Source organism: Pholis gunnellus (genome assembly GCF_910591455.1).
Source record: "Pholis gunnellus genome assembly, chromosome: 10".
In the NCBI taxonomy this organism is placed as follows: Eukaryota; Metazoa; Chordata; class Actinopteri; order Perciformes; family Pholidae; genus Pholis; species Pholis gunnellus.
In genome coordinates, this window is record NC_136537.1 from 24,948,620 (window position 1) to 24,974,669 (window position 26,050).

At 32.4% G+C, this 26,050-nt stretch overlaps 1 protein-coding gene across 1 annotated transcript in view; it reads right to left on the reverse strand.

The window, feature by feature from the left end:
* The window catches only part of LOC306701764 (uncharacterized protein), a 42,340-nt gene extending 23,572 nt beyond the window's left edge, over positions 1-18,768 (reverse strand). The window contains exon 1 of the mRNA XM_079167167.1: positions 18,650-18,768. The gene's annotated coding sequence lies outside the window, so the exon portion shown is untranslated. The remainder of the gene's footprint in view (positions 1-18,649) is intronic.
* Positions 18,769-26,050: the final 7,282 nt, after the last annotated feature.

Here is a 26,050-nt window from a genome sequence, read left to right on the forward strand (position 1 = left end):
ATGTTTGTGATAAACTGAAGGATGAAGTGTTCCTTTATTTGTTGATGTTGAATGTTTGTGATAAACTAAAAGATGAAGTGTTTCTTTGTGCTGATGTTGAATGTTTGTGATAAACTAAAAGATGAAGTGTTTCTTTGTGTTGATGTTGAATGTTTGTGATAAACTGAAGGATTACGTGTTCCTTTATGAGTTGATGTTTGTGATAAATTGAAGGATGAAGTGTTCCTTTGTGTTGATGTTGAATGTTTGTGATAAACAGAAGGATGAAGTGTTATTTTATGTGTTGATGATGAATGTTTGTGACAAACTGAAGGATTACGTGTTCATTTATGAGTTGATGTTTGTGATAAACTGAAGGATGAAGTGTTCCTTTATGAGTTGATGTTTGTGATAAATTGAAGGATGAAGTGTTCCTTTATGTGTTGATGTTAAATGTTTGTGATAAACTAAAGGATGAAGTGTTCCTTTGTGTTGATGTTGAATGTTTGTGATAAACAGAAGGATGAAGTTTTCCTTTGTGTTGATGTTGAATGTTTGTGATAAACTTAAAGATGAAGTGTTTCTTTATGTGTTGATGATGAATGTTTGTGATAAACTGAAGGATGAAGTGTTCCTTTATTTGTTGATGTTGAATGGTTGTGATAAACTAAAAGATGAAGTGTTCCTTTGTGTTGATGATGAATGTTTGTGATAAACTGAAGGATGAAGTGTTCCTTTATTTGTTGATGTTGAATGTTTGTGATAAACTAAAAGATGAAGTTTTTGTGTTGATGTTGAATGTTTGTGATAAACTAAAAGATGAAGTGTTTTTGTGTTGATGTTGAATGTTTGTGATAAACTGAAGGATGTAGTGTTCCTTTATGAGTTTATTTTGAATGTTTGTGATAAACTAAAGGATGAAGTGTTCCTTTGTGTTGATGTTGAATGTTTGTGATAAACTGAAGGATGAAGTGTTCCTTTGTGTTGATGTTGAATGTTTGTGATAAACAGAAGGATGAAGTTTTCCTTTGTGTTGATGTTGAATGTTTGTGATAAACTTAAAGATGAAGTGTTTCTTTATGTGTTGATGATGAATGTTTGTGATAAACTGAAGGATGAAGTGTTCCTTTATTTGTTGATGTTGAATAGTTGTGATAAACTAAAAGATTAAGTGTTTTTGTGTTGATGTTGAATGTTTGTGATGAACTGAAGGATGAAGTGTTCCTTTGTGTTGATGATGAATGTTTGTGATAAACTGAAGGATGAAGTGTTCCTTTATTTGTTGATGTTGAATGTTTGTGATAAACTAAAAGATGAAGTGTTTCTTTGTGTTGATGTTGAATGTTTGTGATAAACTAAAAGATGAAGTGTTTTTGTGTTGATGTTGAATGTTTGTGATAAACTGAAGGATGAAGTGTTATTTTATGTGTTGATGATGAATGTTTGTGATAAACTGAAGGATGAAGTGTTCCTTTATTTGTTGATGTTGAATGTTTGTGATAAACTAAAAGATGAAGTTTTTGTGTTGATGTTGAATGTTTGTGATGAACTAAAAGATGAAGTGTTTTTGTGTTGATGTTGAATGTTTGTGATAAACTGAAGGATGAAGTGTTCCTTTATTTGTTGATGTTGAATGTTTGTGATAAACTAAAAGATGAAGTTTTTGTGTTGATGTTGAATGTTTGTGATAAACTAAAAGATGAAGTGTTTTTGTGTTGATGTTGAATGTTTGTGATAAACTGAAGGATGAAGTGTTCCTTTGTTGATGTTGAATGTTTGTGATAAACTAAAAGATGAAGTGTTTCTTTGTGTTGATGTTGAATGTTTGTGATAAACTAAAAGATGAAGTGTTTCTTTCTGTTGATGTTGAATGTTTGTGATAAACTAAAAGATGAAGTGTTTCTTTGTGTTGATGTTGAATGTTTGTGATAAACTGAAGGATGAAGTGTTCCTTTATGAGTTGATGTTTGTGATAAACTGAAGGATGAAGTGTTCATTTATGAGTTGATGTTTGTGATAAATTGAAGGATGAAGTGTTCCTTTATGAGTTGATGTTGAATGTTTGAGATAAACTGAAGGATGAAGTGTTCCTTTATGTGTTGATGTTGAATGTTTGTGATAAACTAAAGGATGAAGTGTTCCTTTGTGTTGATGTTGAATGTTTGTGATAAACTAAAAGATGAAGTGTTTTTGTGTTGATGTTGAATGTTTGTGATAAACTGAAAGATGAAATGTTCCTTTGTGTTGATGATGAAAGTTTGTGATAAACTAAAAGATGAAGTGTTTTTGTGTTGATGTTGAATGTTTGTGATAAACTGAAGGATTACGTGTTCCTTTATGAGTTGATGTTTGTGATAAACTGAAGGATTACGTGTTCCTTTATGAGTTGATGTTTGTGATAAACTGAAGGATTACGTGTTCCTTTATGAGTTGATGTTTGTGATAAATTGAAGGATGAAGTGTTCCTTTATTTGTTGATGTTGAATGGTTGTGATAAACAAAAAGATGAAGTGTTTCTTTGTGCTGATGTTGAATGTTTGTGATAAACTAAAAGATGAAGTGTTTCTTTGTGTTGATGTTGAATGTTTGTGATAAACTGAAGGATTACGTGTTCCTTTATGAGTTGATGTTTGTGATAAATTGAAGGATGAAGTGTTCCTTTGTGTTGATGTTGAATGTTTGTGATAAACAGAAGGATGAAGTGTTATTTTATGTGTTGATGATGAATGTTTGTGACAAACTGAAGGATTACGTGTTCATTTATGAGTTGATGTTTGTGATAAACTGAAGGATGAAGTGTTCCTTTATGAGTTGATGTTTGTGATAAATTGAAGGATGAAGTGTTCCTTTATGAGTTGATGTTGAATGTTTGAGATAAACTGATAGATGAAGTGTTCCTTTATGTGTTGATGTTGAATGTTTGAGATAAACTGAAGGATGAAGTGTTCCTTTATGTGTTGATGTTGAATGTTTGTGATGAACTAAAAGATGAAGTGTTTTTGTGTTGATGTTGAATGTTTGTGATAAACTGAAAGATGAAGTGTTCCTTTGTGTTGATGATGAAAGTTTGTGATAAACTAAAAGATGAAGTGTTTTTGTGTTGATGTTGAATGTTTGTGATAAACTGAAGGATGAAGTGTTCCTTTGTGTTGATGATGAATGTTTGTGATAAACTGAAGGATGAAGTGTTCCTTTATTTGTTGATGTTGAATGTTTGTGATAAACTAAAAGATGAAGTGTTTCTTTGTGTTGATGTTGAATGTTTGTGATAAACTGAAGGATTACGTGTTCCTTTATGAGTTGATGTTTGTGATAAATTGAAGGATGAAGTTTTCCTTTATGCGTTGATGTTGAATGTTTGTGATAAACTTAAAGATGAAGTGTTTCTTTATGTGTTGATGATGAATGTTTGTGATAAACTGAAGGATGAAGTGTTCCTTTATTTGTTGATGTTGAATGTTTGTGATAAACTAAAAGATGAAGTGTTTCTTTGTGTTGATGTTGAATGTTTGTGATAAACTAAAAGATGAAGTGTTTTTGTGTTGATGTTGAATGTTTGTGATAAACTGAAGGATGAAGTGTTCCTTTATGAGTTGATGTTGAATGTTTGAGATAAACTGAAGGATGAAGTGTTCCTTTATTTGTTGATGTTGAATGTTTGTGATAAACTAAAAGATTAAGTGTTTATTTGTGTTGATGTTGAATGTTTGTGATAAACTAAAGGATGAAGTGTTCCTTTATTTGTTGATGTTGAATGTTTGTGATGAACTGAAGGATGAAGTGTTCCTTTATTTGTTGATGTTGAATGTTTGTGATAAACTAAAAGATGAAGTGTTTCTTTGTGTTGATGTTGAATGTTTGTGATAAACTAAAAGATGAAGTGTTTTTGTGTCGATGTTGAATGTTTGTGATAAACTGAAGGATGAAGTGTTCCTTTATGAGTTGATGTTGAATGTTTGAGATAAACTGAAGGATGAAGTGTTCCTTTATTTGTTGATGTTGAATGTTTGTGATAAACTAAAAGATTAAGTGTTTATTTGTGTTGATGTTGAATGTTTGTGATAAACTGAAGGATGAAGTGTTCCTTTATGAGTTGATGTTGAATGTTTGAGATAAACTGAAGGATGAAGTGTTCCTTTGTGTTGATGTTGAATGTTTGTGATAAACAGAAGGATGAAGTTTTCCTTTATGTGTTGATGTTGAATGTTTGTGATAAACTTAAAGATGAAGTGTTTCTTTATGTGTTGATGATTAATGTTTGTGATAAACTGAAGGATGAAGTGTTCCTTTATTTGTTGAAATTGAATGGTTGTGATAAACTAAAAGATGAAGTGTTTTTGTGTTGATGATGAATGTTTGTGATAAACTGAAGGATGAAGTGTTCCTTTATTTGTTGATGTTGAATGTTTGTGATAAACTAAAAGATGAAGTGTTTCTTTGTGTTGATGTTGAATGTTTGTGATAAACTAAAAGATGAAGTGTTTCTTTGTGTTGATGTTGAATGTTTGTGATAAACTGAAGGATTACGTGTTCCTTTATGAGTTGATGTTTGTGATAAATTGAAGGATGAAGTGTTCCTTTGTGTTGATGTTGAATGTTTGTGATAAACAGAAGGATGAAGTGTTATTTTATGTGTTGATGATGAATGTTTGTGATAAACTAAAAGATGAAGTGTTTTTGTGTTGATGTTGAATGTTTGTGATAAACTGAAGGATGAAGTGTTCCTTTATGAGTTGATGTTGAATGTTTGTGATAAACTAAAAGATGAAGTGTTTCTTTGTGTTGATGTTGAATGTTTGTGATAAACTAAAAGATGAAGTGTTTTTGTGTTGATGTTGAATGTTTGTGATAAACTGAAGGATGAAGTGTTCCTTTATGAGTTGATGTTGAATGTTTGAGATAAACTGAAGGATGAAGTGTTCCTTTATTTGTTGATGTTGAATGTTTGTGATAAACTAAAAGATTAAGTGTTTATTTGTGTTGATGTTGAATGTTTGTGATAAACTAAAGGATGAAGTGTTCCTTTATTTGTTGATGTTGAATGTTTGTGATGAACTGAAGGATGAAGTGTTCCTTTATTTGTTGATGTTGAATGTTTGTGATAAACTAAAAGATGAAGTGTTTCTTTGTGTTGATGTTGAATGTTTGTGATAAACTAAAAGATGAAGTGTTTTTGTGTCGATGTTGAATGTTTGTGATAAACTGAAGGATGAAGTGTTCCTTTATGAGTTGATGTTGAATGTTTGAGATAAACTGAAGGATGAAGTGTTCCTTTATTTGTTGATGTTGAATGTTTGTGATAAACTAAAAGATTAAGTGTTTATTTGTGTTGATGTTGAATGTTTGTGATAAACTGAAGGATGAAGTGTTCCTTTATGAGTTGATGTTGAATGTTTGAGATAAACTGAAGGATGAAGTGTTCCTTTGTGTTGATGTTGAATGTTTGTGATAAACAGAAGGATGAAGTTTTCCTTTATGTGTTGATGTTGAATGTTTGTGATAAACTTAAAGATGAAGTGTTTCTTTATGTGTTGATGATTAATGTTTGTGATAAACTGAAGGATGAAGTGTTCCTTTATTTGTTGAAATTGAATGGTTGTGATAAACTAAAAGATGAAGTGTTTTTGTGTTGATGATGAATGTTTGTGATAAACTGAAGGATGAAGTGTTCCTTTATTTGTTGATGTTGAATGTTTGTGATAAACTAAAAGATGAAGTGTTTCTTTGTGTTGATGTTGAATGTTTGTGATAAACTAAAAGATGAAGTGTTTCTTTGTGTTGATGTTGAATGTTTGTGATAAACTGAAGGATTACGTGTTCCTTTATGAGTTGATGTTTGTGATAAATTGAAGGATGAAGTGTTCCTTTGTGTTGATGTTGAATGTTTGTGATAAACAGAAGGATGAAGTGTTATTTTATGTGTTGATGATGAATGTTTGTGATAAACTGAAGGATTACGTGTTCCTTTATGAGTTGATGTTTGTGATAAATTGAAGGATGAAGTGTTCCTTTATGAGTTGATGTTGAATGTTTGAGATAAACTGAAGGATGAAGTGTTCCTTTATGTGTTGATGTTGAATGTTTGTGATAAACTAAAGGATGAAGTGTTCCTTTGTGTTGATGTTGAATGTTTGTGATAAACTAAAAGATGAAGTGTTTTTGTGTTGATGTTGAATGTTTGTGATAAACTGAAAGATGAAGTCTTCCTTTGTGTTGATGATGAAAGTTTGTGATAAACTAAAAGATGAAGTGTTTTTGTGTTGATGTTGAATGTTTGTGATAAACTGAAGGATGAAGTGTTCCTTTGTGTTGATGATGAATGTTTGTGATAAACTGAAGGATGAAGTGTTCCTTTATTTGTTGATGTTGAATGTTTGTGATAAACTAAAAGATGAAGTGTTTTTGTGTTGATGTTGAATGTTTGTGATAAACTGAAGGATGAAGTGGTCCTTTATTTGTTGATGTTGAATGTTTGTGATAAACTGAAGGATTACGTGTTCCTTTATGAGTTGATGTTTGTGATAAACTGAAGGATGAAGTGTTCATTTATGAGTTGATGTTTGTGATAAATTGAAGGATGAAGTGTTCCTTTATTTGTTGATGTTGAATGTTTGTGATAAACTAAAAGATGAAGTGTTTCTTTGTGTTGATGTTGAATGTTTGTGATAAACTAAAAGATGAAGTGTTTTTGTGTCGATGTTGAATGTTTGTGATAAACTGAAGGATGAAGTGTTCCTTTATGAGTTGATGTTGAATGTTTGAGATAAACTGAAGGATGAAGTGTTCCTTTATTTGTTGATGTTGAATGTTTGTGATAAACTAAAAGATCAAGTGTTTATTTGTGTTGATGTTGAATGTTTGTGATAAACTGAAGGATTACGTGTTCCTTTATGTGTTGAATGTTTGTGATAAACAAGGATGAAGTGTTCCTTTGTGTTGATGTTGAATGTTTGTGATAAACTAAAAGATGAAGTGTTTTTGTGTTGATGTTGAATGTTTGTGATAAACTAAAAGATGAAGTGTTTCTTTGTGTTGATGTTGAATGTTTGTGATAAACTGAAGGATTACGTGTTCCTTTATGAGTTGATGTTTGTGATAAACTGAAGGATGAAGTGTTCATTTATGAGTTGATGTTTGTGATAAATTGAAGGATGAAGTGTTCCTTTATGAGTTGATGTTGAATGTTTGAGATAAACTTAAGGATGAAGTGTTCCTTTGTGTTGATGTTGAATGTTTGTGATAAACTAAAAGATGAAGTGTTTTTGTGTTGATGTTGAATGTTTGTGATAAACTAAAGGATGAAGTGTTCCTTTATTTGTTGATGTTGAATGTTTGAGATAAACTGAAGGATGAAGTGTTCCTTTATTTGTTGATGTTGAATGTTTGTGATAAACTAAAAGATGAAGTGTTTATTTGTGTTGATGTTGAATGTTTGTGATAAACTTAAAGATGAAGTGTTTCTTTATGTGTTGATGATGAATGTTTGTGATAAACTGAAGGATGAAGTGTTCCTTTATTTGTTGATGTTGAATGTTTGTGATAAACTAAAAGATGAAGTGTTTCTTTGTGTTGATGTTGAATGTTTGTGATAAACTAAAAGATGAAGTGTTTTTGTGTTGATGTTGAATGTTTGTGATAAACTGAAGGATGAAGTGTTCCTTTATGAGTTGATGTTGAATGTTTGAGATAAACTGAAGGATGAAGTGTTCCTTTATGTGTTGATGTTGAATGTTTGTGATAAACTAAAAGATGAAGTGTTTATTTGTGTTGATGTTGAATGTTTGTGATAAACTGAAGGATTACGTGTTCCTTTATGTGTTGAATGTTTGTGATAAACAAGGATGAAGTGTTCCTTTGTGTTGATGTTGAATGTTTGTGATAAACTAAAAGATGAAGTGTTTTTGTGTTGATGTTGAATGTTTGTGATAAACTAAAAGATGAAGTGTTTCTTTGTGTTGATGTTGAATGTTTGTGATAAACTGAAGGATTACGTGTTCCTTTATGAGTTGATGTTTGTGATAAACTGAAGGATGAAGTGTTCATTTATGAGTTGATGTTTGTGATAAATTGAAGGATGAAGTGTTCCTTTATGAGTTGATGTTGAATGTTTGAGATAAACTTAAGGATGAAGTGTTCCTTTGTGTTGATGTTGAATGTTTGTGATAAACTAAAAGATGAAGTGTTTTTGTGTTGATGTTGAATGTTTGTGATAAACTGAAGGATGAAGTGTTCCTTCATGTGTTGATGATTAATGTTTGTGATAAACTGAAGGATGAAGTGTTCCTTTATTTGTTGAAATTGAATGGTTGTGATAAACTAAAAGATGAAGTGTTTTTGTGTTGATGATGAATGTTTGTGATAAACTGAAGGATGAAGTGTTCCTTTATTTGTTGATGTTGAATGTTTGTGATAAACTAAAAGATGAAGTGTTTCTTTGTGTTGATGTTGAATGTTTGTGATAAACTAAAAGATGAAGTGTTTCTTTGTGTTGATGTTGAATGTTTGAGATAAACTGAAGGATTACGTGTTCCTTTATGAGTTGATGTTTGTGATAAATTGAAGGATGAAGTGTTCCTTTGTGTTGATGTTGAATGTTTGTGATAAACAGAAGGATGAAGTGTTATTTTATGTGTTGATGATGAATGTTTGTGATAAACTGAAGGATTACGTGTTCCTTTATGAGTTGATGTTTGTGATAAATTGAAGGATGAAGTGTTCCTTTATGAGTTGATGTTGAATGTTTGAGATAAACTGAAGGATGAAGTGTTCCTTTATGTGTTGATGTTGAATGTTTGTGATAAACTAAAGGATGAAGTGTTCCTTTGTGTTGATGTTGAATGTTTGTGATAAACTAAAAGATGAAGTGTTTTTGTGTTGATGTTGAATGTTTGTGATAAACTGAAAGATGAAGTCTTCCTTTGTGTTGATGATGAAAGTTTGTGATAAACTAAAAGATGAAGTGTTTTTGTGTTGATGTTGAATGTTTGTGATAAACTGAAGGATGAAGTGTTCCTTTGTGTTGATGATGAATGTTTGTGATAAACTGAAGGATGAAGTGTTCCTTTATTTGTTGATGTTGAATGTTTGTGATAAACTAAAAGATGAAGTGTTTTTGTGTTGATGTTGAATGTTTGTGATAAACTGAAGGATTACGTGTTCCTTTATGAGTTGATGTTTGTGATAAACTGAAGGATGAAGTGTTCATTTATGAGTTGATGTTTGTGATAAATTGAAGGATGAAGTGTTCCTTTATTTGTTGATGTTGAATGTTTGTGATAAACTAAAAGATGAAGTGTTTCTTTGTGTTGATGTTGAATGTTTGTGATAAACTAAAAGATGAAGTGTTTTTGTGTCGATGTTGAATGTTTGTGATAAACTGAAGGATGAAGTGTTCCTTTATGAGTTGATGTTGAATGTTTGAGATAAACTGAAGGATGAAGTGTTCCTTTATTTGTTGATGTTGAATGTTTGTGATAAACTAAAAGATCAAGTGTTTATTTGTGTTGATGTTGAATGTTTGTGATAAACTGAAGGATTACGTGTTCCTTTATGTGTTGAATGTTTGTGATAAACAAGGATGAAGTGTTCCTTTGTGTTGATGTTGAATGTTTGTGATAAACTGAAGGATTACGTGTTCCTTTATGAGTTGATGTTTGTGATAAACTGAAGGATGAAGTGTTCATTTATGAGTTGATGTTTGTGATAAATTGAAGGATGAAGTGTTCCTTTATGAGTTGATGTTGAATGTTTGAGATAAACTTAAGGATGAAGTGTTCCTTTGTGTTGATGTTGAATGTTTGTGATAAACTAAAAGATGAAGTGTTTTTGTGTTGATGTTGAATGTTTGTGATAAACTAAAGGATGAAGTGTTCCTTTATTTGTTGATGTTGAATGTTTGTGATAAACTAAAAGATGAAGTGTTTTTGTGTTGATGTTGAATGTTTGTGATAAACTAAAAGATGAAGTGTTTCTTTGTGTTGATGTTGAATGTTTGTGATAAACTGAAGGATTACGTGTTCCTTTATGAGTTGATGTTTGTGATAAACTGAAGGATGAAGTGTTCATTTATGAGTTGATGTTTGTGATAAATTGAAGGATGAAGTGTTCCTTTATGAGTTGATGTTGAATGTTTGAGATAAACTTAAGGATGAAGTGTTCCTTTGTGTTGATGTTGAATGTTTGTGATAAACTAAAAGATGAAGTGTTTTTGTGTTGATGTTGAATGTTTGTGATAAACTAAAGGATGAAGTGTTCCTTTATTTGTTGATGTTGAATGTTTGAGATAAACTGAAGGATGAAGTGTTCCTTTATTTGTTGATGTTGAATGTTTGTGATAAACTAAAAGATGAAGTGTTTATTTGTGTTGATGTTGAATGTTTGTGATAAACTTAAAGATGAAGTGTTTCTTTATGTGTTGATGATGAATGTTTGTGATAAACTGAAGGATGAAGTGTTCCTTTATTTGTTGATGTTGAATGTTTGTGATAAACTAAAAGATGAAGTGTTTCTTTGTGTTGATGTTGAATGTTTGTGATAAACTAAAAGATGAAGTGTTTTTGTGTCGATGTTGAATGTTTGTGATAAACTGAAGGATGAAGTGTTCCTTTATGAGTTGATGTTGAATGTTTGAGATAAACTGAAGGATGAAGTGTTCCTTTATTTGTTGATGTTGAATGTTTGTGATAAACTAAAAGATCAAGTGTTTATTTGTGTTGATGTTGAATGTTTGTGATAAACTGAAGGATTACGTGTTCCTTTATGTGTTGAATGTTTGTGATAAACAAGGATGAAGTGTTCCTTTGTGTTGATGTTGAATGTTTGTGATAAACTAAAAGATGAAGTGTTTTTGTGTTGATGTTGAATGTTTGTGATAAACTAAAAGATGAAGTGTTTCTTTGTGTTGATGTTGAATGTTTGTGATAAACTGAAGGATTACGTGTTCCTTTATGAGTTGATGTTTGTGATAAACTGAAGGATGAAGTGTTCATTTATGAGTTGATGTTTGTGATAAATTGAAGGATGAAGTGTTCCTTTATGAGTTGATGTTGAATGTTTGAGATAAACTTAAGGATGAAGTGTTCCTTTGTGTTGATGTTGAATGTTTGTGATAAACTAAAAGATGAAGTGTTTTTGTGTTGATGTTGAATGTTTGTGATAAACTGAAGGATGAAGTGTTCCTTCATGTGTTGATGATTAATGTTTGTGATAAACTGAAGGATGAAGTGTTCCTTTATTTGTTGAAATTGAATGGTTGTGATAAACTAAAAGATGAAGTGTTTTTGTGTTGATGATGAATGTTTGTGATAAACTGAAGGATGAAGTGTTCCTTTATTTGTTGATGTTGAATGTTTGTGATAAACTAAAAGATGAAGTGTTTCTTTGTGTTGATGTTGAATGTTTGTGATAAACTAAAAGATGAAGTGTTTCTTTGTGTTGATGTTGAATGTTTGTGATAAACTGAAGGATTACGTGTTCCTTTATGAGTTGATGTTTGTGATAAATTGAAGGATGAAGTGTTCCTTTGTGTTGATGTTGAATGTTTGTGATAAACAGAAGGATGAAGTGTTATTTTATGTGTTGATGATGAATGTTTGTGATAAACTGAAGGATTACGTGTTCCTTTATGAGTTGATGTTTGTGATAAATTGAAGGATGAAGTGTTCCTTTATGAGTTGATGTTGAATGTTTGAGATAAACTGAAGGATGAAGTGTTCCTTTATGTGTTGATGTTGAATGTTTGTGATAAACTAAAGGATGAAGTGTTCCTTTGTGTTGATGTTGAATGTTTGTGATAAACTAAAAGATGAAGTGTTTTTGTGTTGATGTTGAATGTTTGTGATAAACTGAAAGATGAAGTCTTCCTTTGTGTTGATGATGAATGTTTGTGATAAACTGAAGGATGAAGTGTTCCTTTATGAGTTGATGTTTGTGATAAACTGAAGGATGAAGTGTTCATTTATGAGTTGATGTTTGTGATAAACTGAAGGATTACGTGTTCCTTTATGAGTTGATGTTTGTGATAAACTGAAGGATGAAGTGTTCATTTATGAGTTGATGTTTGTGATAAATTGAAGGATGAAGCGTTCCTTTATTTGTTGATGTTGAATGTTTGTGATAAACTAAAAGATGAAGTGTTTCTTTGTGTTGATGTTGAATGTTTGTGATAAACTAAAAGATGAAGTGTTTTTGTGTCGATGTTGAATGTTTGTGATAAACTGAAGGATGAAGTGTTCCTTTATGAGTTGATGTTGAATGTTTGAGATAAACTGAAGGATGAAGTGTTCCTTTATTTGTTGATGTTGAATGTTTGTGATAAACTAAAAGATCAAGTGTTTATTTGTGTTGATGTTGAATGTTTGTGATAAACTGAAGGATTACGTGTTCCTTTATGTGTTGAATGTTTGTGATAAACAAGGATGAAGTGTTCCTTTGTGTTGATGTTGAATGTTTGTGATAAACTAAAAGATGAAGTGTTTTTGTGTTGATGTTGAATGTTTGTGATAAACTAAAAGATGAAGTGTTTCTTTGTGTTGATGTTGAATGTTTGTGATAAACTGAAGGATTACGTGTTCCTTTATGAGTTGATGTTTGTGATAAACTGAAGGATGAAGTGTTCATTTATGAGTTGATGTTTGTGATAAATTGAAGGATGAAGTGTTCCTTTATGAGTTGATGTTGAATGTTTGAGATAAACTTAAGGATGAAGTGTTCCTTTGTGTTGATGTTGAATGTTTGTGATAAACTAAAAGATGAAGTGTTTTTGTGTTGATGTTGAATGTTTGTGATAAACTGAAGGATGAAGTGTTCCTTTATTTGTTGATGTTGAATGTTTGAGATAAACTGAAGGATGAAGTGTTCCTTTATTTGTTGATGTTGAATGTTTGTGATAAACTAAAAGATGAAGTGTTTATTTGTGTTGATGTTGAATGTTTGTGATAAACTTAAAGATGAAGTGTTTCTTTATGTGTTGATGATGAATGTTTGTGATAAACTGAAGGATGAAGTGTTCCTTTATTTGTTGATGTTGAATGTTTGTGATAAACTAAAAGATGAAGTGTTTCTTTGTGTTGATGTTGAATGTTTGTGATAAACTAAAAGATGAAGTGTTTTTGTGTCGATGTTGAATGTTTGTGATAAACTGAAGGATGAAGTGTTCCTTTATGAGTTGATGTTGAATGTTTGAGATAAACTGAAGGATGAAGTGTTCCTTTATTTGTTGATGTTGAATGTTTGTGATAAACTAAAAGATCAAGTGTTTATTTGTGTTGATGTTGAATGTTTGTGATAAACTGAAGGATTACGTGTTCCTTTATGTGTTGAATGTTTGTGATAAACAAGGATGAAGTGTTCCTTTGTGTTGATGTTGAATGTTTGTGATAAACTAAAAGATGAAGTGTTTTTGTGTTGATGTTGAATGTTTGTGATAAACTAAAAGATGAAGTGTTTCTTTGTGTTGATGTTGAATGTTTGTGATAAACTGAAGGATTACGTGTTCCTTTATGAGTTGATGTTTGTGATAAACTGAAGGATGAAGTGTTCATTTATGAGTTGATGTTTGTGATAAATTGAAGGATGAAGTGTTCCTTTATGAGTTGATGTTGAATGTTTGAGATAAACTTAAGGATGAAGTGTTCCTTTGTGTTGATGTTGAATGTTTGTGATAAACTAAAAGATGAAGTGTTTTTGTGTTGATGTTGAATGTTTGTGATAAACTGAAGGATGAAGTGTTCCTTTATTTGTTGATGTTGAATGTTTGAGATAAACTGAAGGATGAAGTGTTCCTTTATTTGTTGATGTTGAATGTTTGTGATAAACTAAAAGATGAAGTGTTTATTTGTGTTGATGTTGAATGTTTGTGATAAACTAAAAGATGAAGTGTTTCTTTGTGTTGATGTTGAATGTTTGTGATAAACTGAAGGATTACGTGTTCCTTTATGAGTTGATGTTTGTGATAAACTGAAGGATGAAGTGTTCATTTATGAGTTGATGTTTGTGATAAATTGAAGGATGAAGTGTTCCTTTATGAGTTGATGTTGAATGTTTGAGATAAACTTAAGGATGAAGTGTTCCTTTGTGTTGATGTTGAATGTTTGTGATAAACTAAAAGATGAAGTGTTTTTTGTTGATGTTGAATGTTTGTGATAAACTAAAGGATGAAGTGTTCCTTTATTTGTTGATGTTGAATCTTTGTGATGAACTGAAGGATGAAGTGTTCCTTTATTTGTTGATGTTGAATGTTTGTGATAAACTAAAAGATGAAGTGTTTTTGTGTTGATGTTGAATGTTTGTGATAAACTGAAGGATTACGTGTTCATTTATGAGTTGATGTTTGTGATAAACTGAAGCATGAAGTGTTCCTTTATGAGTTGATGTTTGTGATAAATTGAAGGATGAAGTGTTCCTTTATGAGTTGATGTTGAATGTTTGAGATAAACTGAAGGATGAAGTGTTCCTTTATGTGTTGATGTTGAATGTTTGTGATAAACTAAAGGATGAAGTGGTCCTTTGTGTTGATGTTGAATGTTTGTGATAAACTAAAAGATGAAGTGTTTTTGTGTTGATGTTGAATGTTTGTGATAAACTGAAAGATGAAGTGTTCCTTTGTGTTGATGATGAAAGTTTGTGATAAACTAAAAGATGAAGTGTTTTTGTGTTGATGTTGAATGTTTGTGATAAACTGAAGGATTACGTGTTCCTTTATGAGTTGATGTTTGTGATAAACTGAAGGATTACGTGTTCCTTTATGAGTTGATGTTTGTGATAAATTGAAGGATGAAGTGTTCCTTTATGAGTTGATGTTGAATGTTTGAGATAAACTGAAGGATGAAGTGTTCCTTTATGAGTTGATGTTGAATGTTTGAGATAAACTGAAGGATGAAGTGTTCCTTTATGTGTTGATGTTGAATGTTTGTGATAAACTAAAGGATGAAGTGTTCCTTTGTGTTGATGTTGAATGTTTGTGATAAACAGAAGGATGAAGTTTTCCTTTATGTGTTGATGTTGAATGTTTGTGATAAACTTAAAGATGAAGTGTTTCTTTATGTGTTGATGATTAATGTTTGTGATAAACTGAAGGATGAAGTGTTCCTTTATTTGTTGATGTTGAATGGTTGTGATAAACTAAAAGATGAAGTGTTTTTGTGTTGATGATGAATGTTTGTGATAAACTGAAGGATGAAGTGTTCCTTTATTTGTTGATGTTGAATGTTTGAGATAAACTGAAGGATGAAGTGTTCCTTTATTTGTTGATGTTGAATGTTTGTGATAAACTAAAAGATGAAGTGTTTATTTGTGTTGATGTTGAATGTTTGTGATAAACTAAAAGATGAAGTGTTTCTTTGTGTTGATGTTGAATGTTTGTGATAAACTAAAAGATGAAGTGTTTTTGTGTTGATGTTGAATGTTTGTGATAAACTGAAAGATGAAGTGTTCCTTTGTGTTGATGATGAAAGTTTGTGATAAACTAAAAGATGAAGTGTTTTTGTGTTGATGTTGAATGTTTGTGATAAACTGAAGGATTACGTGTTCCTTTATGAGTTGATGTTTGTGATAAACTGAAGGATTACGTGTTCCTTTATGAGTTGATGTTTGTGATAAATTGAAGGATGAAGTGTTCCTTTATGAGTTGATGTTGAATGTTTGAGATAAACTGAAGGATGAAGTGTTCCTTTATGAGTTGATGTTGAATGTTTGAGATAAACTGAAGGATGAAGTGTTCCTTTATGTGTTGATGTTGAATGTTTGTGATAAACTAAAGGATGAAGTGTTCCTTTGTGTTGATGTTGAATGTTTGTGATAAACAGAAGGATGAAGTTTTCCTTTATGTGTTGATGTTGAATGTTTGTGATAAACTTAAAGATGAAGTGTTTCTTTATGTGTTGATGATTAATGTTTGTGATAAACTGAAGGATGAAGTGTTCCTTTATTTGTTGATGTTGAATGGTTGTGATAAACTAAAAGATGAAGTGTTTTTGTGTTGATGATGAATGTTTGTGATAAACTGAAGGATGAAGTGTTCCTTTATGTGTTGATGTTGAATGTTTGTGATAAACTAAAGGATGAAGTGTTTTTGTGTTGATGTTGAATGTTTGTGATAAACTGAAAGATGAAGTGTTCCTTTGTGTTGATGATGAAAGTTTGTGATAAACTAAAAGATGAAGTGTTTTTGTGTTGATGTTGAATGTTTGTGATAAACTGAAGGATGAAGTGTTCCTTTGTGTTGATGATGAATGTTTGTGATAAACTGAAGGATGAAGTGTTCCTTTATTTGTTGATGTTGAATGTTTGTGATAAACTAAAAGATGAAGTGTTTTTGTGTTGATGTTGAATGTTTGTGATAAACTGAAGGATGAAGTGGTCCTTTATTTGTTGATGTTGAATGTTTGTGATAAACTAAAAGATGAAGTGTTTCTTTGTGTTGATGTTGAATGTTTGTGATAAACTGAAGGATTACGTGTTCCTTTATGAGTTGATGTTTGTGATAAACTGAAGGATGAAGTGTTCATTTATGAGTTGATGTTTGTGATAAATTGAAGGATGAAGTTTTCCTTTATGCGTTGATGTTGAATGTTTGTGATAAACTTAAAGATGAAGTGTTTCTTTATGTGTTGATGATGAATGTCTGTGATAAACTGAAGGATGAAGTGTTCCTTTATTTGTTGATGTTGAATGTTTGTGATAAACTAAAAGATGAAGTGTTTCTTTGTGTTGATGTTGAATGTTTGTGATAAACTAAAAGATGAAGTGTTTTTGTGTTGATGTTGAATGTTTGTGATAAACTGAAGGATGAAGTGTTCCTTTATGAGTTGATGTTGAATGTTTGAGATAAACTGAAGGATGAAGTGTTCCTTTATTTGTTGATGTTGAATGTTTGTGATAAACTAAAAGATTAAGTGTTTATTTGTGTTGATGTTGAATGTTTGTGATAAACTAAAAGATGAAGTGTTTCTTTGTGTTGATGTTGAATGTTTGTGATAAACTGAAGGATTACGTGTTCCTTTATGAGTTGATGTTTGTGATAAACTGAAGGATGAAGTGTTCATTTATGAGTTGATGTTTGTGATAAATTGAAGGATGAAGTGTTCCTTTATGAGTTGATGTTGAATGTTTGAGATAAACTGAAGGATGAAGTGTTCCTTTATGTGTTGAATGTTTGTGATAAACTAAAGGATGAAGTGTTCCTTTGTGTTGATGTTGAATGTTTGTGATAAACTAAAAGATGAAGTGTTTTTGTGTTGATGTTGAATGTTTGTGATAAACTAAAAGATGAAGTGTTTCTTTGTGTTGATGTTGAATGTTTGTGATAAACTGAAGGATTACGTGTTCCTTTATTTGTTGATGTTGAACGTTTGTGATAAACTAAAAGATTAAGTGTTTTTGTGTTGATGTTGAATGTTTGTGATAAACTGAAGGATGAAGTGTTCCTTTGTGTTGATGATGAATGTTTGTGATGAACTGAAGGATGAAGTGTTCCTTTATTTGTTGATGTTGAATGTTTGTGATAAACTAAAAGATGAAGTGTTTTGTGTTGATGTTGAATGTTTGTGAGAAACTGAAGGATGAAGTGTTCCTTTGTGTTGATGATGAATGTTTGTGATAAACTGAAGGATGAAGTGTTCCTTTATGTGTTGATGTTGAATGTTTGTGATAAACTAAAGGATGAAGTGTTCCTTTGTGTTGATGTTGAATGTTTGTGATAAACAGAAGGATGAAGTGTTTCTTTATGTGTTGATGATGAATGTTTGTGATAAACTGAAGGATGAAGTGTTCCTTTATTTGTTGATGTTGAATGTTTGTGATAAACTAAAAGATTAAGTGTTTTTGTGTTGATGTTGAATGTTTGTGATAAACTGAAGGATGAAGTGATCCTTTGTGTTGATGTTGAATGTTTGTGATAAACTGAAGGATGAAGTGTTCCTTTATGTGTTGATGTTGAATGTTTGTGATAAACTGAAGGATGAAGTGTTCCTTCATGTGTTGATGTTGAGTGTTTGTGATAAACTGAAGGATGAAGTGTTCCTTTATGTATTGTTTGTGATAAACTAAAGATTTACTCTTTAAAAAGAATCTTGGATCAGCTGTTAAATGCATAGTCACAAATCTGAAAACAGGGTGTTTTTCTTTTTAGAGAAACGTGGTTTTCACAGCAACATATGAGGATCATATAAACTGATGCATTGCTGTAGATTAAACTAGACAACAGGATATAAATCAGATATCAGATATAACGTCAATAGGGAACATTTTATTGCAATACTTCTACTTTGAGTACATTTTGGTGACTCATGTAAAGTTATACGTTCACTTAATTCATGTTTTGAGTGATGAATTCTTGCTCGAAGAGGATTATTTCACAGTGTTTATGCATGCATGTATAAATATATGCATTATACTGGAGCTTCTTCGATTTCTTGTTTACTGCAGACTGAACAAAATGTGTCTTTAACACACACAAACAAGCTTATGCCACACTTGAAATAATAAAAGACATTTGTCTCATTTTGTCACTAAAATAACAGACAACAGTCACCGTGAATGTGAACCGTTATGACGTTTGTGATATCTCAGAAAGAGGCTGACAGCGTTAGCTTACCGAGCTAATGCAGAAATTATCATCAAAGTTAGCTGACGGCCAAAAAACAGCTAACAACTTTTTCAGCAGCGGACTTACCTTAAATGAAATACGGAACTTGTGTCAAGTAACCCACGTCGTTTTCTAAAGTCAGCCAGTAAAACGCTCAGATGTGAAAACGTTGTTTAAACCGAAGACGAATGCAGAAAGTCGTTTCGAGCTATTTGTGTTGTGACCAGCTAGCTACGTGACGGAAGCTACCTTCTTCTTCTTCTTCTTCTTCTTCTTCGTCGTAGTTTTGTTCACCGCCACCTGCTGGTGCTAGATATTCATTTAAATTCAATTGAATGGGTAAAATAAAATAAATCAATATTGAATTAAATTAAGTATAGTACAATAGAGTAAAATATCGTCAATAACAGACTTAATATTTTTATTAAAATATTTTTTAATAGATATATTTATATTTCAAAAAATATGTATATTTTAATATACGTCAATATATATATATATATATAATTATATATAATACATATATAAAATGTTTATATATTTTAAATATATGTATTATTTGCACACATACATACACAAATACAAAAATATACAATATATGTTATATTTAAAAGAAAAAAAATATATATATACATACAGTATATTACAAAATATATATATATATATAAATATATTTCAAAAATTTCAAATACATATATAAAATATATATATATATGTATACATACAAAATATTTTTGATGTATGGGAATGTATATAAAAGCTACAACGTTATTCAACTGTCATTGTACATCAGGGTTGCACAACGAGATGCAGATTGTAGTCCTATTTTGCTACACAAGTAAAACACTCCATGTGGATGTTGGAGGATGAGTGGAGGAGTCTCCCAGCTGGAGGAAAGAAGCTGTTTTGACGTCTGGTGGTATGGCAGCTGATCTCTGCAGGGTGAACAGGTTGTGGCTGTGGTGAGATTAGTCTTTTAATATCCTTTGAGCTCTTTGCAGGCACCTCTTCTCACCAATATCACTGATGCTCAGTAGACGGACACCAATGGTGTTCTGGATGCTCTTAATCACCCTCCTGCCTCCTGTCTGTAACGGTGAGGACGGTTTGTAACGTTTCCAGTCAAGATTCTTTCTTTTGCTCTTCTGTAAAAGTTAACAAGATATTTAAAATACACATACAAGATTCAATCTTCATTTTCACCTTAATTCTCATAAATTGTCATCTTTCTCTCAGAATATGCCAATTTATGAATATAACTAGATACTGGATTCTCATGCTGTCGGTTCTAACCAGCAGGTGGTGCTGTAGGACTACTTTTCAGAGCAAAGGTTTTAAAGAAGGTTTATCTCCAGTCAATCATCTGGGTTCTCTGTGTTTAATAAGACAGAGAGCTGAAACAGAAGATGTACTGGACTAACACGGAACCACAGACCGCATAAGCAAGAAACACTGAACGTTTCAGATCGTGTGATGTAACTTGTTTTTATTGTGAAATGTATTCTGTTCTAAAACGTGTACATTTCTTAATTTCTGTATCTATCGAGTACGTAAAAAGACCCTGAACATTACTCAAGTAAAAGCAGCAACACCACAGTGTAAAAACACAATTCAAGTTAAAGTTCTGTATTCAAAACCGTGACTTAAAAAAACAGTCGTAGAAAGTAGCAGAACATGTAAATAATCAAGTAAAGTAGAAGTACATGGAACTGAATTTGTACTTTACAGTGCTTGAGTAAATGTACTATGTGTATGTATATATATATATATATATATTATAATATTTAATCTAAGTATGGGCTCACTGACATATCATAACCCCTAGTAGATCGTTTTAGATAGAAAATATATAGAACTAACAGAAAAACTCTTAAAAAGGAAAATATATAAATATTTTGTCGAATGACTCTTCATAAATGAAACCTATACAGAACATAATATATTTGTTTCTGCTTATGATGAAAGAAGATACGAGATGTTATTCATCTAAACATTAGCTGTAAAATAAATAAAAACATCTCACACGAGGTCCGTTCTGTTCTGGAGCTTTCAAGGCTTTCACATGGCTTTCCTCCGCAGATGAACCACGTTAAGGACTCAACGTGGGCTTCAATTAAACTTTGATATACTTTAGAAATACTCACTAAAATAACAATAAACACAATGAAAGGAAATGTAGAAAAAGGAATCAAACAAAAGTACAACTGAGGATGCAACACAATAATAAAAGTGGACGTGAACATTTTACTGTATTCAATTCTTAGCTTCATGTTTTTCTTTCTCCTGGAATAAAACTAAACTGCACAGTAGTACTAGTAGTACTAGTAGCAGTGGATGTACTAGTGGTAGTATTCCAACAGCAGGTGGAGCCACAGACTGCATGTTAACCATCGAGTTCTTCTGCTGATTCTGTTTGACTTTGTAGAAATAAAGATCAGGAAATACATCGATGTGTTATGATGATTCAAATCAGTTCCATTCAAAGTGTTTCTATTGTTAAAATATATAATCTTGCTTATTTTATGTTTATATATTTGTCAAAGTAGTAAACAAACAAACAACTCCTTTTGATGTAAAATAGATTTTACAGCTCCGTCAGGTTTCAATTCAACTCACATGAATTTAAAGAAATTTACTTTATTTAAACAACAAACGTGCTGTTTGTGTTTGAGTACGAGATCACATTCAGAGTTTATTTTATATTATCATCATGGACAAATCAAGAGGAATACTTTCAGTTAATAACATTTAAATCAATGAAATATGACAGAAACAGAACGAAACCAAACGTGTTAAGATCTCCGTCAACATGCTGCACAGCTGATCAACTGATGCATCACGTCTTTATTAAATATAGAAGAACAAGAACAGATGAAATGTAGTTTCAAGTGTTTCACAATGATATCAAATAAATATTTACATCAGTAGAAGAGAAAGAAATATTACAATATCAAACTAACAGCAAAACGTTTCAAAGAAATCAGCTGATAAAGAATTATAATCATAATTAAATGTAAAATATGTTTTAATTAAGATTGACTTCCTGATTTCACAACAATCCTTCCCTCTCCTGCTAAACAAATATCATGTAAACACAGGAAGATTATTTCTACTCTCGTTGATTTATAAGAACATTTTCTGACGTTCAGTTTTTACTGAACGCTTCGTTCGTCCGTCACTCTCGTGCACCAAAACACACAAGTTAAGCAATTCACATTCATCGTCCCGTAGATTGAGCCACGTGTGATATGAATCCTGTTTAATGTCATTTTTCTTCTTTAGACATTCATGTTGTAACAAACAAACTTGACTCCATCAGTCAGAGCTCATCATGTAAAACACATCTAAACTCAGTAGTTAGTTGTGCCGTACAGATAAATGTCTGAACACAACAGACTTGTGCCGTAGAATTCCTCCGGTCCGGCCACAGAGATTACATTTGATATTTGCTCGTAAGAGAAAAAGATGAAAATCTCTTCCAATTTAAAGATGTTGTTTCCTTTATTATAAATAAGGTGGTAAATCCAACATTAGAGCCACTGTGTTCAAATAAATATACAAATGATAGTAAATGTATGATGCTAATTACAAATGCTGTTCTTAAAAACAAGACAATTAAAATGGGCAATAAAAACAAATGTAAAATTCCAAAAATACACCAAAAAATCAATGAAAACATAATTCTGTCTGATGTAAACTTCTTTCCTCCAAAGCAGTTCATAATACATCTGAATATCTGTTATTGTGTTGAATTTGTATCGATATATTTGTGTATTTATGGGTTAAAGTAAAGCGTGTTGACGTGAGGTTAACCTGTAATCGGCTGATTAACTGTCATCATGTGGAGGAGCTGATGACTCAGAACACAGGTCAGTATTCAAACACCTGTGTGTCTGCCAACAAACAATGAACTCAACTGACTCTGGATCTGTCTGTTTCACAACAGAACGGCCTCAGTGCGTTCTTTCATGATTTCATAGTGAAAAGAAGTATAACGTGTAATTTATGAACAATGTATAATTCATAGTTTAAATACTCAGAGGCTCTGCAGGGATCTGGTCCAGGTCTTCGGCTTTAAACCAGTTTTTTGAGACCAAACTGTTGAGACCTGATACTGAAGCATGACCAACATTTAACTGATGACGTGTCGTTACACACCAGCTAACGATCTTAGCTTTGTTAGCGTTGTTAATATCACCACAATGTTCTCCCCTTAAACGTTCTTATTTTCATAAAATCAAGATATTTTGTAGAACTTGAATAATTTTGTTAAAGCTAACGTAACCTCAGTTCTGTTGTTTTATTGGAACGTTGACCAGCAAATATTTGTAATTTTCGCTTTATAAATGACAAATATAATCAACCGATTATCAAAATGATAATCAATTAATTCGACCAATCAGTTCATTCTTTCAGCTCTAAATGACTCGTGTAAGCCCCATAATGATTACACACAGGACTAGTATTTAATAAAGATCGATACAAAATAAACATGTAGTTTCTGTGATTGTAGCCCAAACTGCTGAACAGAACGTGATAAATTGTTGGATATCAGAACAAAAGATGAATGATGTAATAGATTTATTTTGTAGAGAAAATAGCAACACATGAGTAACAGTAAAAGAAACTAGAAACAGCATAAACACATTGTAACAACCGGCGGAACAACAGAGATCAAACGCTCCACACTCTCTCGGTACTGAACATATTGTTTGTGGGTCTTTTCCATCCACAGCAGATGTGGTTTACAGCTCCGTGTCCAGATGTGGCAGCAAAGAAAAGCAGAGTTTAGATCGCTGTCCGCTGCACTTTCTTACAATTATCAATCGGCATAACTCCACCACACAACTGGTTTGAGGTCTGGCTCTGAGGTCGAGGTGTGTGTGTGTGTGTGTGTGTGTGTGTGTGTGTGTGTGTGTGTGTGTGTGTGTGTGTGTGTGTGTGTGTGTGGGGAACATGGATGTGTCATCAAAGATGAGGCTCCTGTAGTTTGACACCTGCTGCAGAGGAAAGGAATGAGTTCTGGTTTGAACAGACATGATTGGTTTCTTGTTAACGCCCAAAACCTGCCAGCAGGGTTTAAAAAGAGTGTGAATTTACACCATTTATGTAAAAACAGACGTCAGCTTCTCGTCTTGGACACATCATGTGTGATAAACCATTCCATCAGATAAAGCAACCAAATCAAAAGCTTAAGATTGTGTGATTAATCAAAACCAGATCCTGTAAAATAAAACTTTAAATTCTGCGCCATGATTGACTCAGTGACAAGAACTCCTCTGCATCTCAGAGATATTGTTCTTCTCTACTCCAGGTTTTGAAAGCAGTACTTGTACCTGTATCGTGTTTTTACTCTCCGGTGTTGCTACTGTTGAGTCACTGAGTCGTGGTGGAGCCTCCATCTCTTTTATTTAATATTGATAACACTTGTGGGCACTTGGAAACATTTTATATAGACTCCATTATTTTTACATTTTTGTAAAATAAAATATTAAATAGATTAAAAACAAAATGTTTTCAAATAATTTCTGTCATAACTGTTCTTCTGCATGAGAGAGATGTTTGAGTTCTCTCTACTTCTAGCCAGGACTGTGCTGCGTACATAGATGGACTTCTATACACTGAGGCCCCATTCAATACACCAAATATTGATAATATATTGTATTATTGAAATATTGAATATTTATGAGCAAAGTAGCAACTGTTAAAGAAACCTGTTCATGTTGAATGTGCTGCTGGTCATCTGGGCTCAGAAGGTTCTGCTCCTTCTCCCCGTCTCGCCCCGTCTTTCTTATGACTAAAGCACAGATCTGGGCTCAAACCGACTGCTCATTTCACCGTCTATTGACGGCCGATTAACATCAGGTCTGTCTCAGCTCTGTTGCTAACAAGCTCCGAGATAACAACAAAAAGAAGAAATAATTCAGCAGCAGTCTGGTTGACAAGCAACACCACTAGATGTCTAACTACAATAAAGACATCTGCTATTATAATGTGCTCAATGAATTATTCAAAAATTACACACAACCAAATGGAATGTAGGAAGTACATGAACTCAATTTGTACCAATAAAAATAAACATGAACAACTTTCCAACACAAAACCTCCCGCCTCTCTCTGCTGCCTCGTATCGCTCACATGATTTCTGGCATTATATCATTTACATGTAGATGTGATAATTGTGCTGTAACTTAGTATTCACATTAATTACATTAATTAAAGGTTGCTAAATTTGAAATTCAGTGCATATCTTACATGTCAACGGCTGAGCCAGCAGCTAACAGTGCTAACGGCGCTAACAGTGCTAACTACGTCAACAGTGCTAACGGCGCTAACAGTGCTAACTACATCAACAGTGCTAACGGCGCTAACAGTGCTAACTACGTCAACAGTGCTAACGGCGCTAACAGTGCTAACTACGTCAACAGTGCTGACAGTGAGGTTTCTTATAAATGAATATGGGCGCTACGCTTTGGGACAACGTTGTTATCAGTTGTAACCTCCGTATGAGGCCAGCGCAGAGCAGCGGCCTTGAGCTAACCAGCGGGGCACGCTCACGTGCGCGCTATAGTAAAACCCTGAATGTCGCATAGAGAACCTTTAACTTTCCCTGTTGTCTCTCACTGTTGAGTCGGACATCACCAGACAAACAGACGTTTATTTGCAGCGACAACGGCTGTCGACCTTGACCTTCCTCGTCAGAAATGCATATGGCTTGCATTGGAAAGTTGTTCACTTGCACATGTTTTATTTGTTATTGGTACAAATCTTATTCATGTACTTTTTACATTCAATTAGGTTAGATTTGGTAGTGTGTCTTTTTTTGTGCAGCACGTTGTAACGTTGGATGTCCTTAGAGTAGTTTGACTCTAATCTAGCGGTGTTGTCAGCCAGACATTAGCCGACTTATTTCTTCTTCTGTGGTATTGTGGAGCTCATTACCAACAGAGATAGCCGCGACTAACCTGATGTTATTCTTCTGTCAACAAACGGTGAACTGAGAAGTTGGTTGGAGCCAAGATTTGTGCTTTATTTATAAGAAAGGAAACAAACATCAAACAGAACTGACGGGAAAAAAACAACTTTGAATCGCCAAAATCAGCCCCCGAGAGTGGAAACACATCGAAGAGACGAGTGGACGGAGGGACGGACGCATCTGAAGGGGACAAACCGATACGTCTGATACGTCTGATACGTCTGAAACGGATTCACACACACTCGTCCGTCAAGTGATTAAAAGTTGTTTCTGTCTTTAATCAGCTGATGGGTGTCCAACGCGTTGTCCTGAGGGGATAATTAAGAATCTGCTGCTGGTTGAGTTAATGTATCATCATGTCTCACGGCATTCATTTACACTGAGTCACATGTTTTCTTCACCTCTGCTGGGAAAATGAATTTCTTCTGCTGGTTTTGAAGATTTGGACTTTTTGGATTTTGTCCAAAACTTCTCTGACAGGACTGCCTTTGTATTTCCAATACTTTAAAACT